The sequence below is a fragment of the Pteropus vampyrus genome, unplaced genomic scaffold (genome assembly GCF_000151845.1).
Source record: "Pteropus vampyrus isolate Shadow unplaced genomic scaffold, Pvam_2.0 Scaffold85, whole genome shotgun sequence".
In the NCBI taxonomy this organism is placed as follows: Eukaryota; Metazoa; Chordata; class Mammalia; order Chiroptera; family Pteropodidae; genus Pteropus; species Pteropus vampyrus.
In genome coordinates, this window is record NW_011888866.1 from 4,069,861 (window position 1) to 4,092,030 (window position 22,170).

The window sequence follows — 22,170 nt, forward strand, 5'->3', positions numbered from 1 at the left end:
CAAAAAATAGAGGCTTATAGATGCTTAAAGGAAATTATTCTTGCTTGTATGAAAGGCAAGCTAGTGTCAGAAAGTTAATTCAGGGGATTGAGTGAAGGGTATTTTTGAAATAGCCATCAGTAAACTAGTCTGCCATTCTGAGGTGCTTCAGTAAATGTCCACTTTCTAGTAGTAATAGACTCCAGTGACAAACTGGAGGCCATCTGATTGACCTATTAAATTCCAAGTTTGAGCAAAGCGATATCTTCCCACAGAGCACATATTTACTAAACAAATGACATTGGTAGTGCCTTTTTTTTTTTTTAAAGACAAGTAACATCTCCTGAGCTAGGTAAATAAGAATCAGAAACTTTATTATCATAACGTGTCAGGAAATGTAGTTCACATCAACTAGTTTATTAATTTGACTGAGTTTTCTCTTGAGGGGGTTTCTTTTTTGGGAAGTGATTTTAAGCTGAGCCCTAACTCCCTAGAGAGCTTGGCACTAAAAAGAGTTTGAAGTTTAGGAAGTGCTACTTTGGCTGTTATTATAAGGCTCAGTCTTTACAGAAGCACCCTCTTCACTTCATCGGTTATTGATCAAGAGAGGGTGTACAACAATGGGAAGCCGAATTCTACCCACGGAATTTTTAAAATTGCAGTGGAGCAGTACTTAAAGCAGAGGGCAAGCACTTCCTCTCTCAAGGCTCCCAGGTTTAGATCTCTCTTGATACAAGAGATGTAGACTTGTCCCATGCCCCCTATTAATTTAATAGATTAGAACTACCAAAGAGATCATTCGAGCCCCGACCCCTTCTTACCACACCACCAGCCCCGAAATACCATGCACAAACCAACCCACATTGCAGAGGGCAATGGACACCAACTGGCTTAGTCCACCAAACTTGTAAGGACAATGAGAAACAAAACCATAGCCACATGGCCAATGGGCTGTTTGAGGGTACTGCGACTGTCAAGTAACAAACAGAAAATTCAGTGTTATAGAAATCTGCTTTCTGAAGAGACCACCAGGCTGAAAGTTAGAAAATGTGGTTTCTTTTCTTTGGCACTCCCTTTAAAGCTCCTGCCACATGAGCATACCTGAGGGAATTGCTAAGTATGCAGTCAAATGGTCCTGTTCTGTTGTTCGCTTGACAGCCAGTATCAAACTTGATTGATTCTTTTTTTCAATGAGTTGATTAGGTGCTTTGAGGTCATACAGACCTAACCTAAATTATTATGTGTGTACCCTTTTTACCACTTTATATAACGCCATTTCTTCACTTGAGACATGTTGATGGTGCCTGATGAACCTTCATAATACCTGCCACCTCCCTTCCACCTGGGACCCTACAAGGATTAATTAGATAGTATCTATAATATACTTTGTGCTCCTTGGAGAAAGATTTTGCATAAAAGCAAAGTATTATTATTTCTAAGAGGGATGGTACTTGTTAGCTCCTTGTAGGATCATTAAGCAAATAGATTATACTTCCCTTTAGAGAAATTATCTCCCAGTTTCCTAATTCTTATAGTCTATAGAACAGAATATGCACTTGGGGGGCGGGGGGGGGAAGCAGGCTGGTTGTTGAAAGAGAATGGAGTGGATTTTTAACCACAATTCCAGAAGCTTCTTTTTAAGGACTTAGTTACCAAAGAAAATAGACACTACTATCGCCTTCTCTCTGATTATACCCTTGTCTCTGTTATAAAAATTACATGGTAAAGACAGCTCAATATTTCTAAGTTTGTTCATTTCGTGGCCTTTTTGATCCTACTATTGTTGAATCCTTTGATTTAATCACATTGTAGTTAAGAAGCTGTTCAAAAAACACAGGGTCACCATTGCACACATACTTGTGGTGATATTTTGACAAATTGATAATGTAAGTTATGAGTGGAAAATTTTAAATCCAAAATCCAGTCCACAGAAATGTCAGAGAAAACTCAAAACAGTATTCATTTTATAGTTGCCTCGTTTTCCAAATTGTGTCAAAATTCCATTTTTGGCATTTACTACAAGCCCAGCCTTCACATGAAACCAGTTGTACATGACCTGTGTTTTGGATAACTATAATGAGGTGCAAACTGCCTAGATTTCTTCACTGTGTAGGCAGGGAATGGCTTTCTTTTTCTGGCACAAAAATTCATGATGAGAATGACATTCATGCTGGGGGAGGGGGGAGCAAAACAAAACACAAAGCAAAAACAAAAAAAACCTTGAGACCTTAAAGTGAGTTGCTGAGTGAATTTTAGAGAAGAAACTCCAAAGCTGTCTGTGGTGCCTCTGCAGGCACACGAAGAGCATTGCCAGCCCCCAGCAATCACATGTGGAAGCTCATGCAAATCAAATCTTAATCCATTAAACTCATTCACAGGAAAATGTAATGTAGGTCAGCGTGGAGAGCAGTGTGGTGTCACTATCCAGAGCGATATGAGTCAGGGTATTCAATCTGAAAGATTCGAAACCAATGTTTAGGATGCCAGAAGGTAAGCATAATATGAACCGAATCAGTAGCTCACAAGGCCTGGTAAGGGTCTCTAATACAGCATTCTGTGAATTAGCCCCCATCTGACCTAGATTATGCATTTTAAGTACCTGCAAATTCGGTTTTATCTCCTCATTCTTCCCATTGCATTCTTGGCCATCTTTTTCAAGCTTTTATCTTTCCCATTGAGGAGGTTAGTGACTCTCTGAGAGCAAAAACCAGTCAGCTTCTGTGGGTAAGAGGGGCAGGGAGAAAAGAGATAACAGAAAACTTTGCCTAGAGAGCCCTGGTGGTTGCTTTTATTTTTTGGCATTTCAGCCTCATCAGCCCCACCTCTAAGAGAGTACCTCCAGCATATTGGGGAGCCACCCAGGCAGTCTGACAACAGGGTTTGTGGGTTGTGTTTGCTTTAGAATGTGTGTGATGAAAGGAGGGTGGCAACACCCTTCTTTCTTCGTAACCACACACTGACGTAGCCCCTCCTACAACTCATCTCCAGCCCGAAACCATGAAAAATCACCAGAAAATAGCCAAAATGTAAACTCTGTGAAAAAAAGCCTTAATTTTGTACTTTGTCCTTTCAAATTTAGAGTCACCCATCTTTGTCATAGCTGTGTTGCCTAAAGTTAGAGGTAAAATTTCTTGAGGGCAGTGAGGGCTTTTAAAGCAGATTTTATTAGAATTGATTTTTTTTGAAGAGCCTTTATTAAATTATCAAAATCAAGTTCATTTTAATGTCTTCACTATAAAAGTAAAATAATACTCATTATAAAATATTGGAAAAGATATAAAAGCAGAAAGGAAGAAAAGTACTAGGCATAATCAGTTAAAATTTTGACATATTTCCTTCGAGATCTCCTTCCTTCTTTTCTTTTTTTTTTTTTTTTTCTTTCAAGTGCTCAGATGTTTCTTAAATCTCAGGGACTGTTTCCAGGCTCAAATATGTGATATTTGGATATATACTGCTTTAATCAAAACACGAGGATGTGTAAGGGTACACCTTAAATTACCACATAGCACTTCTCCAGCACCTTCTCCATTCGCATGGACCAGGAAGGATGTGTGATGTGAGCTGGCATCTTCTCAGTGCCTGAAGCAACTGGAAAAAATGTTAGGGTGGCATCAACCATCAACCTAATTGCCCTTAAGCAGATTAAACCTCCTACATCTAGTGGTAAAACCTGCTGGTGACTGTCCCCATCTGCCTCCCCTCCCACCCCCCATATCCACTGCTGATTAATTGCAAATGTTCATGCTTCAAGACAGAGGGGCGAACACTTGTGCCCCGCTGGTGTTCTCTATACTGTTCTGTGTTCATTGAGGAAAGTGGAGACCAGTGGGAATGTGGCCAGCAATGCAACTGGCTTTCAGACGCATGTTTCTGTAACACATCTTAGTGCTATATTTGTCAATGGACTTAAGGTCTCGGAGAACTTTCCAAGGTGAAAACCTAACGCCGTTTCCATGGACGTGGAGGGTAAAAGCCCTTAACCCTGCGACTTAATGAGAACAAAATTAAGTGCTCCTTTAAGCAGCTTAGATTTATCTTGTCAGTATAAGTGATGGGAGGTTTCTTTGTGTGCTTTAAAAGAGATTTTATGTGTGTGTATGAGTGTGTGCACGTTAATCTAAAGCATCGTCTCCTTGCTTCATTATGTCACCATCCACACTGTTCCTTTATGATAGACAGGGTTCATCTATTCCCCTGCTCTAAACTTAATTACTTTGCAATTAATTCTTTGTTGAAAATAGCAAGGCTCCTAAACTCAGAACACTCATTGTGAGAAAGGCTGTTTATGGATAGAGGTCAAGGGGACGTATTGGAATATTCCGCAGCATTGCCACAGATATCTTGAATGAAAACGGCAAGAGAGAAAGGCCCGATCCAAATGAGGTGGCTGTGGAAGGTGAGGGCTTCCTCCCTAACAAACCAAGCCAAGAATGTTAAACATAGCACCTGAGAAAAATCTCATTCCAATGACCTTAAGAAACTAACATGTTTTAGGACCTACTGTATGGCAACCACTTGCACATGCATTGTTTTAATTAATCCTTATAAAAAAAAATCTTCCAAGCTAGATAATATTCGTATATCTTATGTGTGATGTAATCTCTTCAAGTTATACAGATACTCTTACAGGAGTTCATCCTATGCTGGTCATTGTTGAGTTGTTTGCATATGTAAGATCATTGACTCTGTTATACCAGTTACAGGTGAGAAAACTGAGGCTTGGAGGGGCTGACTTGCCCAACGTTCCGTAGCTGTTAAGTGGTGAGCCCACTCTCAAACTCAGTTGTGTGCCTGTCCTTTTCTCGATTGTCATCCAGAACTTCCTTCCTCATAAAACCCTAGTGCTTATCCTCCTCCAGCCGGGGAAGAGTGTCTTTCAGAGGGTTTCCTGCATGTTAATTGGTCAAATAAGTGTTCCTCAGGAAGGACTCTGAGGAAAGTACAGAAGTGTGACCTTTAGGAGAAGCTGCCATTGTTCTCCAGAATGCTGGGGCCTGTGAGGGTTCCAAGCCTGATGAAGTGGTCCCTCTAAACTCACAGCTCTTTGAAATGCTACCTCATCAGTCTTCCCGCCAGACTTCAGAGGTCAGTGGTGAGCACATACGTGACACAGATGGAAGAGGGTGCTATCTTTCTCTCATAGAGAAGGACAGATCAGGAAAAATCAGAGCCTCCTCTGCCAGGGTCAGGGCACTCCCTATAGCATGTGCTGTGCAGAGAGCCTGAGCACTGCCAGAGTTTTTCATGTAGTAGGTGATAGATAAATCTTGTTGAATGTTTCATGTAGTAGGTAATAGATAAATCTTGTTGAATGAATAAACAAATGAATGAATGAATTCTCACAGTTATAAGGGCAGAGGAGAAGCAGTAGATTGGTGAGTTCTAAATACTTTGCCCACTTCCCCGAGATGGGAAAGACCTAATGTCCAATTAGGAGTTTCTCTGTGAGACCCTGTGACTCAGTGATACCAGCTCACTTTCTCTGTGAAACTTCTACCTTCTTCAGTCCCCTCTTATCCTCGGCACATCTTGTCTGAGGCTTTCTTCAGAAACAACCTATGAAGCATTATACTATTGTGTTATGATACTTACAGGAAGATAAGGTGCTCGCACAGAGCTGCAAGTTTCTTGAAGGCATTCACTTTTGATTCAATCACTAAATATTCACAAGATATTTTCCAAAGAGCCACTATATGCCAGGCACAATGGAAGGGGTTGAGGATCCAGAAATAAGATATTGTCCATGTACTTAATTGGAAGGAGTGATGTTTTATATCTTTGGAAGGGATGATGGTGGGGGATAGAGTGTGAATAGATGGTGGGGTGTGTATGGACAGATACATAATCAAAAATAACACAGCATGAAAGCTACAAGAATGGTAAGCACAGAGAAGGCAACCTTTGGGGGGAATTTAGAAAAGATGCCCCTTCCTAGGGGTGGATGCAGACGCAGACCTGCACCTGGGCACATGGATTGGTGAATGAAATACATCCGCACCCACTTCTTCCCCAGTGCCCTCGAGCTGTGACCAAGCTGCAAAACAGACCACACAGGCTGAATTAAGGGTGCACTGGGATGAGACAACCGACACAGCTTGGGTGTGATGACGAAGTAAAGCCTACACTGAGTCTTGAAGGCTAAGTGGGAATTAGCCCAAGAAAGAAGAGAGGAAGAGCATTCCTAGCAGAGGAAACAGAAGACCACAAAACTCGGTGGTCTCTAAAAACATGGAACACTTGGGAAGTCAGAAAGGCTAAAAAACCAGTCGCCTTTCTTTCTTCAGCATTATATTGGGAAAACATTTATTGCTGGTGAAATACATCAGCAAAAAGATTCTTGACTTTTTTTTTCTTGTTTTGCATATTGGGCTGTTCTTTTCCCCTCACAAAGCATAAGATGACTGTAGATTATCATCAGTTCCCATATCCTTAAGGAGTGAGTTGTAAGGATCCCTTGGATGCCCATTTTCTATAAGTGCAATGAAAGATTTCCTGTTCACATCAACACATCAGCTCTGCTTCCTCCAGTTTCTGCAGAGCTAAAGACTCAGGGATTGGGGCTATGGTCAGAGAGGATCAAGGTTAACCACCCTGTTCCCCTTCTCTTACAGAAGGCTTCACTTTCCTTTAAAGAATGCATTGCTGCCAAAAATTGCGTTCTGCAATACCTCCTTGCTGGCAATTATGCTCACAAAGAGGAGTAATAAGGAGGGGTTCTTATCATTTAGACACTTTTGAATAGAGTGGTAAATTGTTATTCAGATCTCCTTTGATGCCCAATGTGCACATTGTTCTTTCCATGCTCTAGTTTTTTAAGAAAATATTTGCTTCCCTGGCTGTTATCTCCCAACCCCATCCACTCTACCTGTTTCTCCTAATGAGCACAATTCCCATATCTGGGCGGAGCAGCCCACTCTGCAAGGTCCTTCCTATCTCTTTGACCTCCTCTGCTTTCCTCCTGGACAAAAAGCAGATCAGCTCATGGCATAGCATCAGGAGTGTCATATCATGTTCTATGTGTGTACTTCATGTGAAATCAGTGAATGGAGCCCTCTTAGCTTGTGGAATATAATTCTAATCTAAACAAACTTGTGTAAATAGCACATGGGGCTTTATTGACAGAATCAGCTATATTTGAAAAACTACTGCTATTAAATTGTTACTAGTAATTTTCATTGCAGGCAAATACTAAATACACCAAGGATAAAAGCGAAACTTACTATGATGCCAGTGATCTGTTAGAGAAAGCGTTAACCATTAGTACTACAGTCCTATGCTTCTCTTGTTAGAATCTCAATTTACAAAGAAGTCAGGAAACATGCTCAGGTCTACTCAGTGAAAACAAATTTAAGAAATGGATGCTCCAAATCTTAATGTTGGCCTCATTTTCTCATTTTCAAATTCTATTTTTTTTAAAAAAAAAAAAAGGGTTTTGGGGCTAGAATTTGGCTACGAGCCTTTTGATATTTTGGGGTATTTTTCTGACATGATAGACACAGTGACATACCTCACTTGGAAGGAGAACAACAAAAAAAATAAGACAGTTGGTGTATTGTTTGGACTCAAATTTCAAGAAGTGGAGGGGAATAATTTATCTACAAGCTAAGCACAAGAAAGAAAATGAGAAAAGTATATCTAGACAAATTTCATTTGAATTTTTAAATAAAATATGAAAGTTATTTTAAAAATAACTTTTTAAAAATATAAGTGAATTTGTTTTTGGAACAAAGTCTTTATAGCTACACAAGCCATGGCAGAAATCATATATAAAAGACTAAGTAGATTTGATCCTACCTTCTTAAATATATTTTTTAAATTTTCATAAGAGAAAAACTGTCTTAAAATTCAGGGGGGAACGTGTCTCCGGCCATACCATCCTGAACACGGCCAATCCCTTCTGATCTCGGAAGCTAAGCAGGGTCGGGCCTGGTTAGTACTTGGATGGGAGACCACCTAGGAAGACCAGGTGCTGTAGGCATAAAAAATAAATAAAAAATAAGGGATTGTAAGCTGACAAAGTCCTTGCAGTCTGTGAGGTCAACCAAGGGTTGCCTCGCCTAAAACAAAAAAATTTAGAGGGAAAAGCAACATATGATTAACTTTATAGAATTCTTATAAATTGATAAGTGAGAGACTAATAACATACTACAAAAATGAGCAGAGATTATGAACAGGCAATTAATAAAGGAAGAAATACAAAAGTCAGCAAACTTAAAATAATCTTATAAGTAACAAAGAAATATAAATTAAAAGAAGATACCTTTTTAGTGAATTCAGCCTCAGGATTTATTTTTCATGATAATATTCAGGGTTGGTGAGGGAATATACTGCTCTAGGAATTACTACATATAGGGCACTTTAATGATATATAGTCAATTAAAAGTTTAATAAAAAGTTAAACTTTCAAGAATGTAATTTTTAAGTCATAAATTCCAACAAAGATCTATGTAACAAGGATACTTGTATGATAAAATTTTTTTTTAATAACCAAAAATGAAAATTACATAAAGGGTTCTATCAATTTTAATCCTTTAATTTTTAAAAATTTGTTTAGATGTTCTACAGTAAATATGCATTACTTTTATTTTGTAAAATGATGATGTATCTTAAAAAAGATTAGAATGACTTCACAGCGGCATGGCAAGTAGTGGGCAGGCGCTGGGAGTGGTCAGCCTCTGGGGAAAGGAATATTTTATCACTGACATTGCTTCGAATTGTCAGCCCATGATAATAATCAAGAGCAAACCAGCTTTCAGTCGGGCTCTTTACTGTTTTTAAAAAGTTTTTAAATTATTTTAAATCATTGCACCCTGGGTCACTACTCCCATGGCATTCTGCCCTCCTTGATACATGACTATACCGGCTGGTGCTTCGGGAAAGAAAGAGGAAGGGGTGACACCTCAATTTCAGCATCGGGTATGTAAACACCACTCAAAATCGGTACTTTACATCAGTTTTTACAATAAAAGACATAATCACTTCAGGGCTATAAACTGCAGCATTGTCCAGCTTACCTAGGTGATCCTACTTCAGGAGTGGAGTGGCATCGTTTTCACTTTGTAGGCTTTTCTGTTCTGCATGTGTGTGGCATCCCACAGGAGCTTCATTTGTCCTGTCACACTGGAACTTCACAAGTGAGAGTTGTTGGCTGGCTGGGAGGTATTTCCCCGTGTTTCTATCCCTCAGGAACCATGAATGAGATACCATGCATAATATGAATGGTATCCTCCCTCCCCCAGGCACCTTATAAATTTATTATAAAGCACTGGATTTTGCAATAACAAAATAACTTAGGAAATTTGAGGAAAGTGTAAAAATGAGAGATTTATGTCTCTTCAGGGTCACCCTAGACCACATGTCCGCTGAGTAACAGCCTGATTTTATTAACGCAAGAGCAGGCCCTATTTTACCCAGAGCAGGCGGAAATACTACAATGCGAGCAGCTCTGAAGTTTCCAGTGCTGGGGAGCAGAAAAGTAGACATGAGTCAACCAACTTTTCTGGAAGGAAACAGCAGACGTGGACAACTCTGTAGTTTGAGGCGTTGAGACCAGCTGGATAGATGATGCTTTTTTCGCATTTAACATCCACTTTGTAAAAGCTCCTTAGAAAGGTCCTATTTGGGTTTAGGACTATACGAAGATTGTGGTGGGGAGAGGCTTCATTTGGGCAGGTGTGTGGAATGTATAGCATCTAACTTAAGCTTGTGGGTTTTTTTTTAAAAAAACAGTATGTTGGGGTTTATGTAGCTCCTTAGATGTTTATTGTTCCAACTTGCTTGGCATTTAGTTGTCTTTTAAGGCAGTCATAAGCAGAGGTAAAACTTGTAATATGGTAATTACTCCAAACCCTACAAAAAGCAATTCATACCACTTGGAGTTGTTATTAGTTCATCAGAGCTGAGAAATCTCTACCCCCTATTTATTGTGCCCACCGGTCAAGAGTAAGAGCAGACATAAAGGTGCCTTCAGAAGTTAGGCCCTGATTTTCGCTCTGATAAAAAACCCTTGAGAATTCTAGGAAACACTTTCCCTGTTTCAGCCGCCCACTCTACATGCAAGTACTTTTTGTCTATTCTATCAGTTTAATGAGAGGACCGTCTCCCATTCATTATGTCGGTTTGAAAAACAATCAGAAGGATCATGACTGTGTCCTTCGAGAATCTAAGCACCTCCAGGGCTGTATCCATCTTCAGAAAACCAGATCTTTACCTTTGCTCTTACTTCACCTCAGCATTTTCTTCTGCAGCAGAAATGATGCGTTTCGTCATTTTGGAACAACAGTCTAATACATTAATGATTGCAGGTGCTGTTTCTAGAATTTTGACTCTGCAGATGTTCTATGGTGAGCGAGTCCAAGGCGGCAAGCGAAGGTCATGGAAAGCGAGGATTTTATGAAGCTGGGAGACACGGCAGTATAAGCAGAATAACTCGCACATAATTAAAATAGATGAAGAATACATGCTACATAGACTGTCAAAGACATATGCGAGCTGGGAGAAGAGGAGGGGTGACTGGAGGGGACATTAAAAGGATAGGAAATCAGAGAAATGTGGCCTCCTGTTCCTTAGTTTCTAGAATCAGGAAGTTATATAATCCACCCCTGCAGCTTGAGGGGATTGGGCTAATAGTTAACTTAATTTTTCTGGAATGTCCTTTTATTTCTGTAAGTCAGCCCAAGCGGAAAGAAAGTAGAACTCTCATCAATGAATCAAAAGTCAGGAGGGGCCAGCTGGGAGGACTAGGTCCCCCTGGATCCTATACATATTACTTCACTCCTTGGCGGTACTTCGAGTGCAGGTTAAATGAATTGTTCCCATTAGCAAGCTGATAGGACAGCTCCTTTAGATGAAGGAGACTTTGTACTTTGAATGTCACCGTGAGGAAAAGGTAGCCCTCACAGAAAAGTTGACAGTGCCACTTGTGGCAGTATTTTACTGTCATTGTTAAAGCTATATAAAATGATGACTTACAGTAAGGCTCAGAGTTTCAGCATAATATATAATAAGAAGAAGACTTCTGACAGCTTAGAATTGGTGTCGCAATTCTCTTCAGCTTGGTGGTTTATCTGAGGCATGGTGGTCATAGACATAGTACTTGGTGCCAGACTTGCTGTCTGAGGCTGATTCACTCTGACATTGATGCTACATTCACTCTGATTAGTCACTTCTACCTTCATTTGCTGGAACTCAAATCCTGAAAGTTTCCTTGCTTCATCTGTGTACCTTTTATAACCATATTTAAAGCACCCTACAGTAAGTGACACAAAGTATGACTATTGGGGGAAAAACATTAAAAATCAGAAGGATGTTGAATTGACTGAAAGCTTCCTGATGTCTGAGTTCAAAGCCGCCCGACCTTTACCATATTGGCATCAGGGGAATGGCTTGTTTTATTTATTCTGTTACCTTGGAAACTAAGGCACGGGTTTCATTTGCGCAAATAAAGAGTAACAGAATTAGTTATCTTCATCATATAGCAGTTGTAGGAATTATTTGGAATATCTAAATCACATATAAGCATCTTTTAAAATGCAAATAAAAAATCAAGATGTTTGTAGGGGAAAATATATAAGCAGGAAGAGATCCCCATCACATACATTCCTTGACAGGCAGGCACCTGAAGAAAAGTCAACAGGGCTTCAAGTGACCAAGGATGAAAAGAGAATGTACTGATGATGGTGGGCTGAATTAACAAAGCCTGCATTTTTTCAGTGCCCCTAAAACACGTTTTGCCCTTGAAGCTCATGGATGTCAAGAGCAATGATTGGGCTTCCCGAGAGACAAGAGATACCTTCTAGGAAGGAGAATGGGGCTGGTACAAAATGAATGTCCAGAATAGAATTCGAGTCACCAGTGGAGGCTTCGGCTGATACTCATACCATAGGCTTTCCCTCTCAGCACCGTGAGTACAGGATCGTTGCTGTCTTATTGTCTGCTGTGTCCCCATCACCTAACAGTGCCTGACAACATGGGATGGTGAGAGAACAAATGCTCATACAGCCAACAAGCAGCAATCTATATGACAAGTCTGAATTTTTACAAATTCCACTTTTAGCTGAAATGTCAGATTGTTCATTAATGAGATGTTCGAATAGTTTTAAGATTTCTTTTGGCTCTGGGACCAAATTAGTGACAGCTCTGAAATTAGAGGTAACTAAAGCTACCTCACTAGATAGGAATTGATTTCTAAATTCACAAAGGCTTTAAGGGTGCTGTTTTTACATTGTGTAGGTAAAAGGACAGAGTGGAAGACACAGCTGTGTGTGGCAAGAATTGGTCCCTGCTTTTACATCATGTCATAGGAGTCCAATCTCTTACCCTGGCAGCTAGGAGTATCCTCAAGGCTTGGACAAGTCCCCTCCAGTCTCTTGGTTACAAATAAATGGGGTGGAACAGAGGGGCACTTACTTGTACACAGTACACCATCTAAACTGCACAAAATGAGAAAAGACAGCCAGAATGTAAATAAAGTTAAGGAGAGCCTATTAGTGAAAAAGTTAACACTGGTGGAAGGGAGGGGAGACCACAGGGTCTTTGAGCCAGGATATAGTTGTCTCTCATGGTTTTTGCTAGATGCCTTTAGCTCTTGGTGTGGGCCTGGGAGGAACTTAAAGGATTCAGCCAGAGGAGGAAAGAGCTGCAATGACCACTGAAAACGTCACTCACTGAGCTCTGGCCCCAGCTCTGCCACACAGGGGCCAGTTGACCTTGAACATGCCCCTCCATGTTTCTGACACTGTTTCCACACTGAAAAATGGTTTAACAATATCTTCACTACTTAGTTCACAGAAAGAAATGAGCAAATCAGAAGTTGGGTTGAAAATATGCTGTCGACCTTACAACAGTGAACACATTGTTACAATGGTTAGCTGCAAATTGCCCTTGAATAAGCTTCTAGTGAGTTCAAAAATGTAGGACCAAAAAAAAAAAAAACACCACAACAACTGATGGGGAAATGCTACATCTTGTAAAAATGAGGATCAGTTTGCTATTTTGAATGATGAAATTACCTGCAAAGGGGCTAAACTCCAAGTGAGAAACAACCATCTGCCCTAAAATAATCACTTAAGAAAGAGCCAGAATTTCTCAGGTTCTTGTTCTGGATCATTAACCAAGGGATGTCTGATTCTGTTTAGGTTTCTATATAGTCGAGGTGCCCTGCACTTAAGAGTGGATGCTATTGTGTACCACTTATGCAACTTTCCATTCAGCCAACAAAAACACGGGCTGCCGAAACAAAGGGGGAACCAAACAAAAGATTGTCTGAGAGGGCAGACCCATCAAAACTACAGTAAAAAGATGGCAGAGGGTCAAGGCAGGAGAAGGTAGAATTCAAAGTCAGGTCTTCTGATTTATTTTCTACTGCACGCTTCCTTCACACAGCCATGCCAAATTCCAGTTCTCCCTCATCAACCAATGAGGTTATGACCCTAAAATGTATTTTAGTTGATAAAATCATGATTGGCAAGATTAAAGTCTCATTAAAAACAAGAATTTAAGGAGGAGGAATAAAAGGTATTGAATATTTCTTTTCATAAATAACATAAGATGAATGGCTACATAAAGATATTCTGTAGTTATCTGCTCTTCAAAGCATTGGACCTACTCTAGTAACACTTTCTGCAGCAGGAAATACCCTCGCTGCATATTCGATGCATGGGCAGAATCACTCACACACTTACGGAGACTGAGTCTCTTTTTAAAGTTTTCCAGCCAGTGAGGAGTTTTTATTATGAAAATTTCAAACACACATGCAGAGGGGTAGCAGTGTAATGAACTCCATCCCAGATTGAATACTTTTCAAGATTTTGCCATACTTGCTTTGTCTATCCTTTTTCTTTGCTGAAGCATTTTAGAGCAAATCTCAGGCACAGTAACATTTCATCCCTACGCATTTCATATTTCGGTTTGTAATTAAATGCCTGCTGAACTCACATTCTCCCTGTTTCCTTTTCAAGGCCACTCGGAGGTTTTGTAATTGTTATTTTGTTTTGTTTTCCGGCCCCTTATGTAGCATACACTTGTTTCCCTTTCTGTTCTGCTCTCATAGATGTGACTTGGACCATGTGGTTCAGAAGAGCATGAATCAAGAAATGATGCTACATTGTTCTATTTTAGAAGAATGACTCCCAAACTCACATATCAAATAATAATAATATTCCAAAGATTTAAAAATCTGGGATATACAAGTAGAAAACAGAGCTATGTTTAAAAAACAAAACAAAACAAAACAAACCTAAGTTTGGCAAAGAGAGTTTTGTGAAACTACTCTTCCCTATTGGTCCCAGCATAATTCAGTGGCAATGGCATCCTGACTTTTATTCTCAAATCACTTTGAATAGAAGGGAGATTACTAAACCCAAGTTAACTTTTAGGCTGTTATATCTAAGAACCCTGAGTACTGAAATCATCGTTTCTAAAACAGCTCTCTCAATCTCAGAAATGGGAGAGTTAAACTCTTCTAAATTGCCATGATGAGAACTCATGAAGTCTCTTTCTTCTTGCTATTGCCTATGGTTAAGTGGAAATTTTTCTGTAGGTTCTTTATTATGCCAGAGCCAATATGAGATTAGCTTTACAAGCTGGGTTATAACCTTACAGTTTCTGTGTCGGGGATCTGTTAACAAGATCATAAAGATCTTTCTAACAGATGAGGCCTACGTGCCCTGTGTTCAGCTCTGGTAATGACCAAATTGATTTTATCAGAAGTGTTTAAAAGCGCCATTTTAACTATTCTATTGATTGCCTGACCTCTGATTCCTAGAGTTGGTGTGTGTTCTCTCCTCTCTCGCTTTTATATGTAGCCTTCTGGTTTCTCTTAACCTGTGCAAACCTTTCTTTCTATGCCTCCAGACCATCTCACTGAGCACTTGTCTCACCATCTCTGTTCTTCTTATGTTCTCTGTACATTTCCAGAGGACTAAGCTTTGGCGTCACAAATGGTAACTAGATGCACGGCTCTTAGGATCCATCTTCGTTCATGCATTTGACAGATTTTCTTGAGTTCCTACTGTGTGCCAGACACCATTCTAAGCACTAAAAAATGCAGTGATAATTCAGGAATATGAAGTCCCTAACTTTAAGAGTTGACATTTGTTGGAAACACATACAACAGCTATTTAATAAAATGTCATAAGGAGAGAAATACTATTGAGAAAAGTAAAGCAAAGTGGAGAATGAGGTGGGGAGCGCAATTCTAGATGAGCTGGTTGGGGAACATTCTGGGAGGGGGTGACCTTTGAGCAGAGATATGAATGGAATATAGGTGCATATATTTTAGTCTTTTTTCTATACATGTTTGGGGTTTTTTTTCTTTTGGCAGAACTAGAATCACACTATGCTATGGGGATTTTTTTTTTTTTTTTCTCTTAGGACAGCTAGAACATCTCCCTATGCAATTAAGTTTTCATTATTTTAGTGATGGTAGAGTACTCCATTATATAGGCATACCATGGTTTATTTAACTCATCCTACACTGTTGACATTTGGGTCGTTCCTCCCTAATGTTTTGCTGATAGAAGCAATACTATGATGAAAACCCTGTATACATCCATAATTATTTTCTAAAGCCTCCATTTTTAGTGTTTGAATTGCCAGATGAAAGAAGAAAATATTTTTCCCTTCTTTTAGAGATGAGGAAACTGAGGCTCAGAGAGATGAAGTATTTTGACCAAACTCAGCCGGCTGTCAAATGACAGAGCTAAAACTGGAATCTAGGTTTCCCGACTCTAAATCTTTTATGGGATAATAGTTTCTCTATTAATCTAATAATTGTCATACTCAATAAATTCTGTGAATACAAAGGAAATACGTTGGCAACTATCTTATTTTCTTGAATTGTCACCCAGCAGTGGCCAATCCAGACAAACTGTCTAAAGTTCTGTCATCAGAGGAGAACAGAGAGGCTACAAAGATATATTTAATTGAAGTTTTCATCTTCTTCAAGATGATAATAATGTTGACATTTTTAGAACAGACCCTTGCTATCCTATGTGTTAAGGAAGCCACCTCTCTACTTCTGAATATCTATTTGCTATCTCATTGGATCCTGGGGCTTTTAGTGTTCATGCTGGTTCTAATAGTAGAACTCATTTTCCCCAAATCTGGAACCAAATTTTGATTGTTTCTACTTCAGCAGGCTCCCTCTCCTTTCTAAGTGAGTCAGGACATGAATAAATCCTTGAAACTGTTTCCTCCTTTTAATAACTAGCATACCCCTGTCCTATCCATGCTTCTGCCCTCAGTAGCAGACTTCGGTTTTGGGGCAGCTGCAGACCAAGTGGGATTACATGCCTTGACCCGGTATGCAGACCAGGATCCATGCTCCATGAAGTATGACTTAGGTTATCTACACAAGGGTATAATATATGAACAGTGTCTGTATTGCCTTACTTGCTTGAGGCTATAACTCCATAATCTTTGGGTCATCCTCACCCAACCTGTTCTGATAGCTTTGAGTCTGTGGATTACAGCTATTGCCATGTGTTTGACAGCATATAGGCAAGTCACCTACAGACAGTTCAAGTGAGTACCTGCCCTTATTAGTGGCAAACATAAACAATTTCAGTGGTACATAAGGTAAAAGCATTTCTTAGAAAAGTGTGATAAGAGCTGCTAATTTTTACCTGAGTTAAACTATTCAACTTATAAGATAAAACAACTCAGTACCAGAAGTCTAAGCTGGAAATGTTGATAGTTGTCATTTCACATCCCTGCTCAGAGCTCCAAGATCAAATTTAAGCCAACTAAGTAATAATATCTGATGGGTAGCTTCGTTTTCAATATGGAGACTCAAGAAAAGAAAATCAATTTGAAAGAACAAGGATTCATATTATTCTTGCTTCCACTAGTACTAATCATGCATTTGGCATCAGGAAGCCATAAGGGGAGAAATTACCTTCCTTGGGTATGGACCTTTCATAATACATTGAATAGTAATTTCTAAGATAAAGATGGATGTTTCCCAAATAAGTTGAGTCTAAAAATTTCTTTCTAACATAAACTTATGGTCTCTTTATGTTGACTTTGCTGGGGGACCAGGAATAAGGTTTCGTTCTTGGAACTGTTTTGTCAAAGATAAAGGCAGGAAAGAGGATATAGCTCTGGCCAGCCTGTCCAAAATTAAAAGAATTTCTGAGCACAAATATCAGGAAATATAACCTAGAGATGGAGGGCAGTCACGCACACAAAAAATTTTTAATTGGAAAAAGAAAAAAAAAATTCCTCTTATCAATGCCCATAACCATTTTTCAAACTAAAATGGAATATATTTTTTTTTGTCGTAAAAAGCACCTCGATTGGTAAAAGAGCTGAAATATTATTACCGAAACAGCTCAACCTAGGCTCAAATCTAACATAAAAGAAACCTCACATTAAAGTATTATTTATCTTCATAATTAGTATTTCTAAATGATTTTTAAAGGCTTTTTATGCAATTACAAAATGTTTGATTGTCGTAACATTGCTAATGCTTTGATGCCTTCGGCATGTTGTCCTTGGTCCCTGCAACCCTGGCACATAATTTATTTCTCTTTTGAGTGAACTCTAAGCATTAGTGTCCATTAAGAATTTTTGAAACAAAGTCCAGAGATTACTTGGAGCACTTTCGGTAATATGTACTGATTATCATTAATAGCTCTTTTGTCCTAGACAAGGACATGGTTTTGTAACATCATTTTGTTTGGTGAGGCCCTGCTCGGCTGTGTTCCTGATCCGCCTCCTGCATAAAATCTCTCCTTGATGATGTGAGGAATGGAGCAAGCTCATGGGACAACTCAGGACTGGGGGACGGGGGACACAGAGCCAGCACAAAGTGGTATTTTTTCTTCATGAAACAGTTGTTAGCTATTAAAAAAAAAAAAAAAAGACTAAATGCTGGACACATGCTAATGTTCATGTGCTACATTTAAACTGCTATTTTAACTACTAGCCCCGTACAATGACGAAGTCAAAAAGAAGTACAGGAGGGAGGGAGCGGACCCAAGAGATCGCGACCTATGCACAATGCTTGTTGATGATATGGCAGGAGGGAGGTTAAGTGTTCCGGATTTAGTTTTGAAAGTTCTGCCTGAGCTCTCAAACACTAATTTACCAGATTATCCAGCTGTTTACCAACATTGCCCTAATGTCTCTCCCCACAGGATAACTCTCTGTTTAACCACTGCAAAGTGTCTGAAATTAGAAATACCTTTAGTAGAAGAGAAGATAGGTGTCTATAGGACACAGTGTTAGGTGTTTGACATGAATTCTCTTATTGAAGTCTGTAAACCTAGCCTGGAGAATTTAATCTCCATTTTATAGTTAAGAAAATGAAGGCTCAGAGAGGTTAAGCCATTTGCCACGACATCACAGCTTGACCAGTGGACACCGTATTTGACTCAGACATCTTCTGAGGAGGGAAAATCAGTCTTGTGAAGGACTTCAGAGTGGGAGCCCGCCTTTTCTAGAAATTGAACTAAGAGTCAATATATGTGGCTAGGGCAGACTCATTGCTAAACGGCCAATAAAAGATTTTGTTAATTATTGTTTAGCACATCTCCTCCTCCCTGCCAGACAAACTCACTTGAAATATGGATGCACCAGCATATTTAAAAACAAAAAGTAGAAAAAAAGAAAAACTTCACTGCATTTTTTTAGGGATTCTTTGTTTCTTTTTGTTTACTTTTATTCTAACACAACACTTATCCATGCTGAAACTATGTCTACCTCAACAATTGTTATTTCATTGTGAAAGAGGACAAGAGAGGGGATGGGCGAAGAAGACAAGCTCAGGTCAGGCACCCTGGCTGAATATGTTGGCAGAGGGGCATCTTTAGCTAGGGACTTGTCCAGAATACAGGGCCTCTGGAAATTCTAGTTTAGCAATTGGCATGTCTGGGGAAGAAGAAAGATGCCATTTTTTATCTACCCGCCCCCCGCAAAAAAAAAGTTAAAATAAACTTGGTACCCAGACAATTGCCTAGGAACGAAGAGACAATAAGAAGTCCATCAAAGAAGTTAATTGGTCCAAGATTTGGCACTGATTGGAAATATCAAATTACATTCCTAAAATACTCTGCTCTGTGATAACTATAACTCTGAAACTACTACTGATAACCGTGACAGTGATAAATTTGTGGTATTTTCATGACATTTCCTTTGCTTTACTTTGAAGCATGGTTGACTAAATAGAGTCAGGGAATCTTGCTGTATTAGAAGCCTTACCTTGGGTAGAGTATTTGTGAAGATTTTTCCTCTTAGTTTTAAGGGTATTAATTGGCAATTTAAAACTGCTATCATTGTTAAGTTAAAAATTAAAGCATTATATAAATTACATTTACATAGAGAGAGAAAGAGAAAGAGATAGACTCTTTATGTATTTATATATTATATATATATATATATATAGAGAGAGAGAGAGAGAGAGAGAGAGAGAGAATATAAGGAGTCTCACAACTGTATCAAAAGGTACCATTTTTCTCTAGCCCAGATAATTTTAAAATATCACCCAAAAGAAGTGTATCTTTTACTTATATAACCTTTTGTGGGTACTGCCTTCTTTCTTCTTTGGATTTAAAGGCAAAAAGAAAAAAGTTTCAGGTGGTTACCTTTGATTGTGAGCTACATTAGATTTTGTACAGTGAGAAATAGATCTGGCAGCCTGTTGCTTAGAAAGAAGAGGTTTGGTTTGATAGCTAGAAAGCAGGGCAAGGAACCATTGAACAATGAACTAGAAGGGAAATAAAGAATCATGTAGTTCAACTACCTCATTCTACAGATGAGAAGACTAAGGCGCAGAGAAGTTAAGTGAATTGCCCAAAACATCTAGTGAGTTCGCTTTTGGCTCAGGGTATGTGAGCACTTCGCATTTAGAAAGTTGACTCCACCCCGTCATTCAACTCCATGAAGTCCCAATCTCTGTAGAGAATATTACTCTAATTAGTGGCCCGTTTGCAAATCTCGGGGGAAGGATCTTGGTGTCCTTCCCAGTCATTTGGAAATAAATCAAAATCTCCACAACAGCTGGACTAGGTGTGACACCCTTCGGTAGTGGTGATCAAAGTCCTCTGCCCATGCTGGTCAGCAGCCCACTTGGCCCACTTGCCTGTGAGCAAGTATCTTCCCTTGATTTCAGAGAGTAAAGAGTCTAGGGAGTCCACAGTGTAGAATAGAGGACACTTGCTTTTAGGAACTCGGTTCTCTGTCTCATGCTCTCCTCCAACAAATATGAATTTTAAAGTCAGAACGTTGGTCTTAAAACCAGAGTCCTAGGCCATGAGTCAGTGTGAAACCCAGAAACATCATGAGTAGCTATGGCTTGTCTTTCAGTATAACATTCTTATTCAACTCTGTTAAAATAAAACTGTGTGGGTTGCCTATCCTTTATCAAACTAAATATTTAATATTTATATTACTCTTCCTGATTGGTAAAGCTCTTTGTACATCTTTATTTTAATTTTCACAGCAGCCTTTGTGTATTATTATCATTCTAATATGTGTAATATAATACTTACTGATTGTAAAGAGTAGATAATTCAGGCCCAGAGAAGTTAAATAATTTGCCCAAGGTCTCTCAGCCAAGAGGCTGGAGAGTGGATGGGTTAAGAATGCAAGCTCAGATCAGCTTGACTCCAAACTTAAAAAGTTTACTCTTCTACTACTGGGTAGAATTAGAGCTATTTGCCTCCTAAATGCTCATCAAAATCTATCTTTAGAAAATCCAGTTCTCCAAAAATTCTTGATTCAGAGCTGCTGCTGCTGCTACTAATAGCACTAGGTTTGTATAAGTCTTTCCTCTTCTGCTTGAAGATCTGGGCAACGTATGACTGCTGCGATCTCATTTTGGATGCGTTCTATGGTGAGAAAGACAGGTACCTTGCAACCTCTGGGGAAATGAGAAGAAAGAGAAAGGGAAAGACCTACCCCACCTCACTACATTTAAGGGTGAAGAAATGCCTGCTAATCACAAACTAGGACACACAGGCCTCCTCTTTCTTTGGGTACCTCTCTCACCTAAGCTCTGCTGAGGCTTCCTGGTTTACACAGACTTGGGGATAGGTTTAAATTAATTGCAGAGCTGACTGCTGAGTGCTATGCTCCAGGGAGTAAATATATATTTTTTAATATTTACTCTTTTGAGAGGCACTATCTGTACCAGGGTTTTTAAATATGTGCCATTGGATGCACTTCCGGTCAGGTATTAACTTTCCACAAAAATTTTTTATTATGCTAATTAAAAACTTCCCTGAGCCTCAGTTGACCTATCTGTGAAATGAAAAAGATGTTTTTCACTTTTTTTTTACTGCTCTGGAGTCAGTTACCATGAAGTACTAGAGCTGTAGAGAAGGGAATGACACAAATTCAAGTCGTTATTGTGATCACAATTGTTTTAGGTGAGAGGAGGAGGAAGGGAATTCCAATAAATGTTCTTATCGTTCCATTAAATTTATCTTTTATATATTTACATTGTTTTCATTTGTTTGCTTTTTGTGAAGAAATAGAATTTTGCCTTCATAATGACTATTAAGTAAAATAATAAAAATAAATATCATGTACAGTCCTGTCTCCATAATTGGGAGTTGTAATACTTTTTTTTAAAAGATTGCTTTTATGAGAGGTATAGGTTTTTAATCCTTTCTCCATAAAAATGCATTTATTAATTGATCGATATGTTCTTCATTGTATATAATAGATAAAATTTACATTATGTTTGTATACGTTACAGTTGCCAGATAAAATTCAGGCTGCCCAGTTAAATTTGAACTTCAGATGAACAATATATTGGTATCTGAAATTCAAATGTAACTGGGCATCCTGTATTTTATCTGCTGCATCTAGCAACTCACACACAGGTGCATCCTCCAATTATTTATTTCTATTGATCGCTAATCGACAGTTAAGCAAAACTGAGGGGCCAAGTGTGTACTGTTGTTGAAGTCACACTTTCTCCCAGAGACAGAAACGAGAAGTTTTAGTTCCGTGCTACTGTGATCTCAAAGATCAGGCAGCTTTCCTGGGAAGATTTTCAAAATCTATTATCAATGTAATCATCATGAAAATATTTGACGAGAACACTGCATCACGCTGTATAATAACTTTAAGTAGAAAAGTCAAAGTAGTGGTATTTTCATCAGGCCTTTGGATGTCAGGAGAAAATAGTTCCACACTCAGCGAATATAGATAGGTCTGTTTTGGGCTGTGTTAAATCCAGTT

At 39.0% G+C, this 22,170-nt stretch overlaps 1 protein-coding gene and 1 pseudogene across 2 annotated transcripts in view; both read left to right on the top strand.

Moving 5' to 3' along the window:
* The window catches only part of RORA (RAR related orphan receptor A), a 683,527-nt gene that overhangs the window by 495,668 nt on the left and 165,689 nt on the right, over positions 1-22,170 (top strand). The gene's annotated exons all lie outside the window — the stretch shown is intronic.
* Positions 7,839-7,957, top strand: LOC111742055 (annotated as a pseudogene).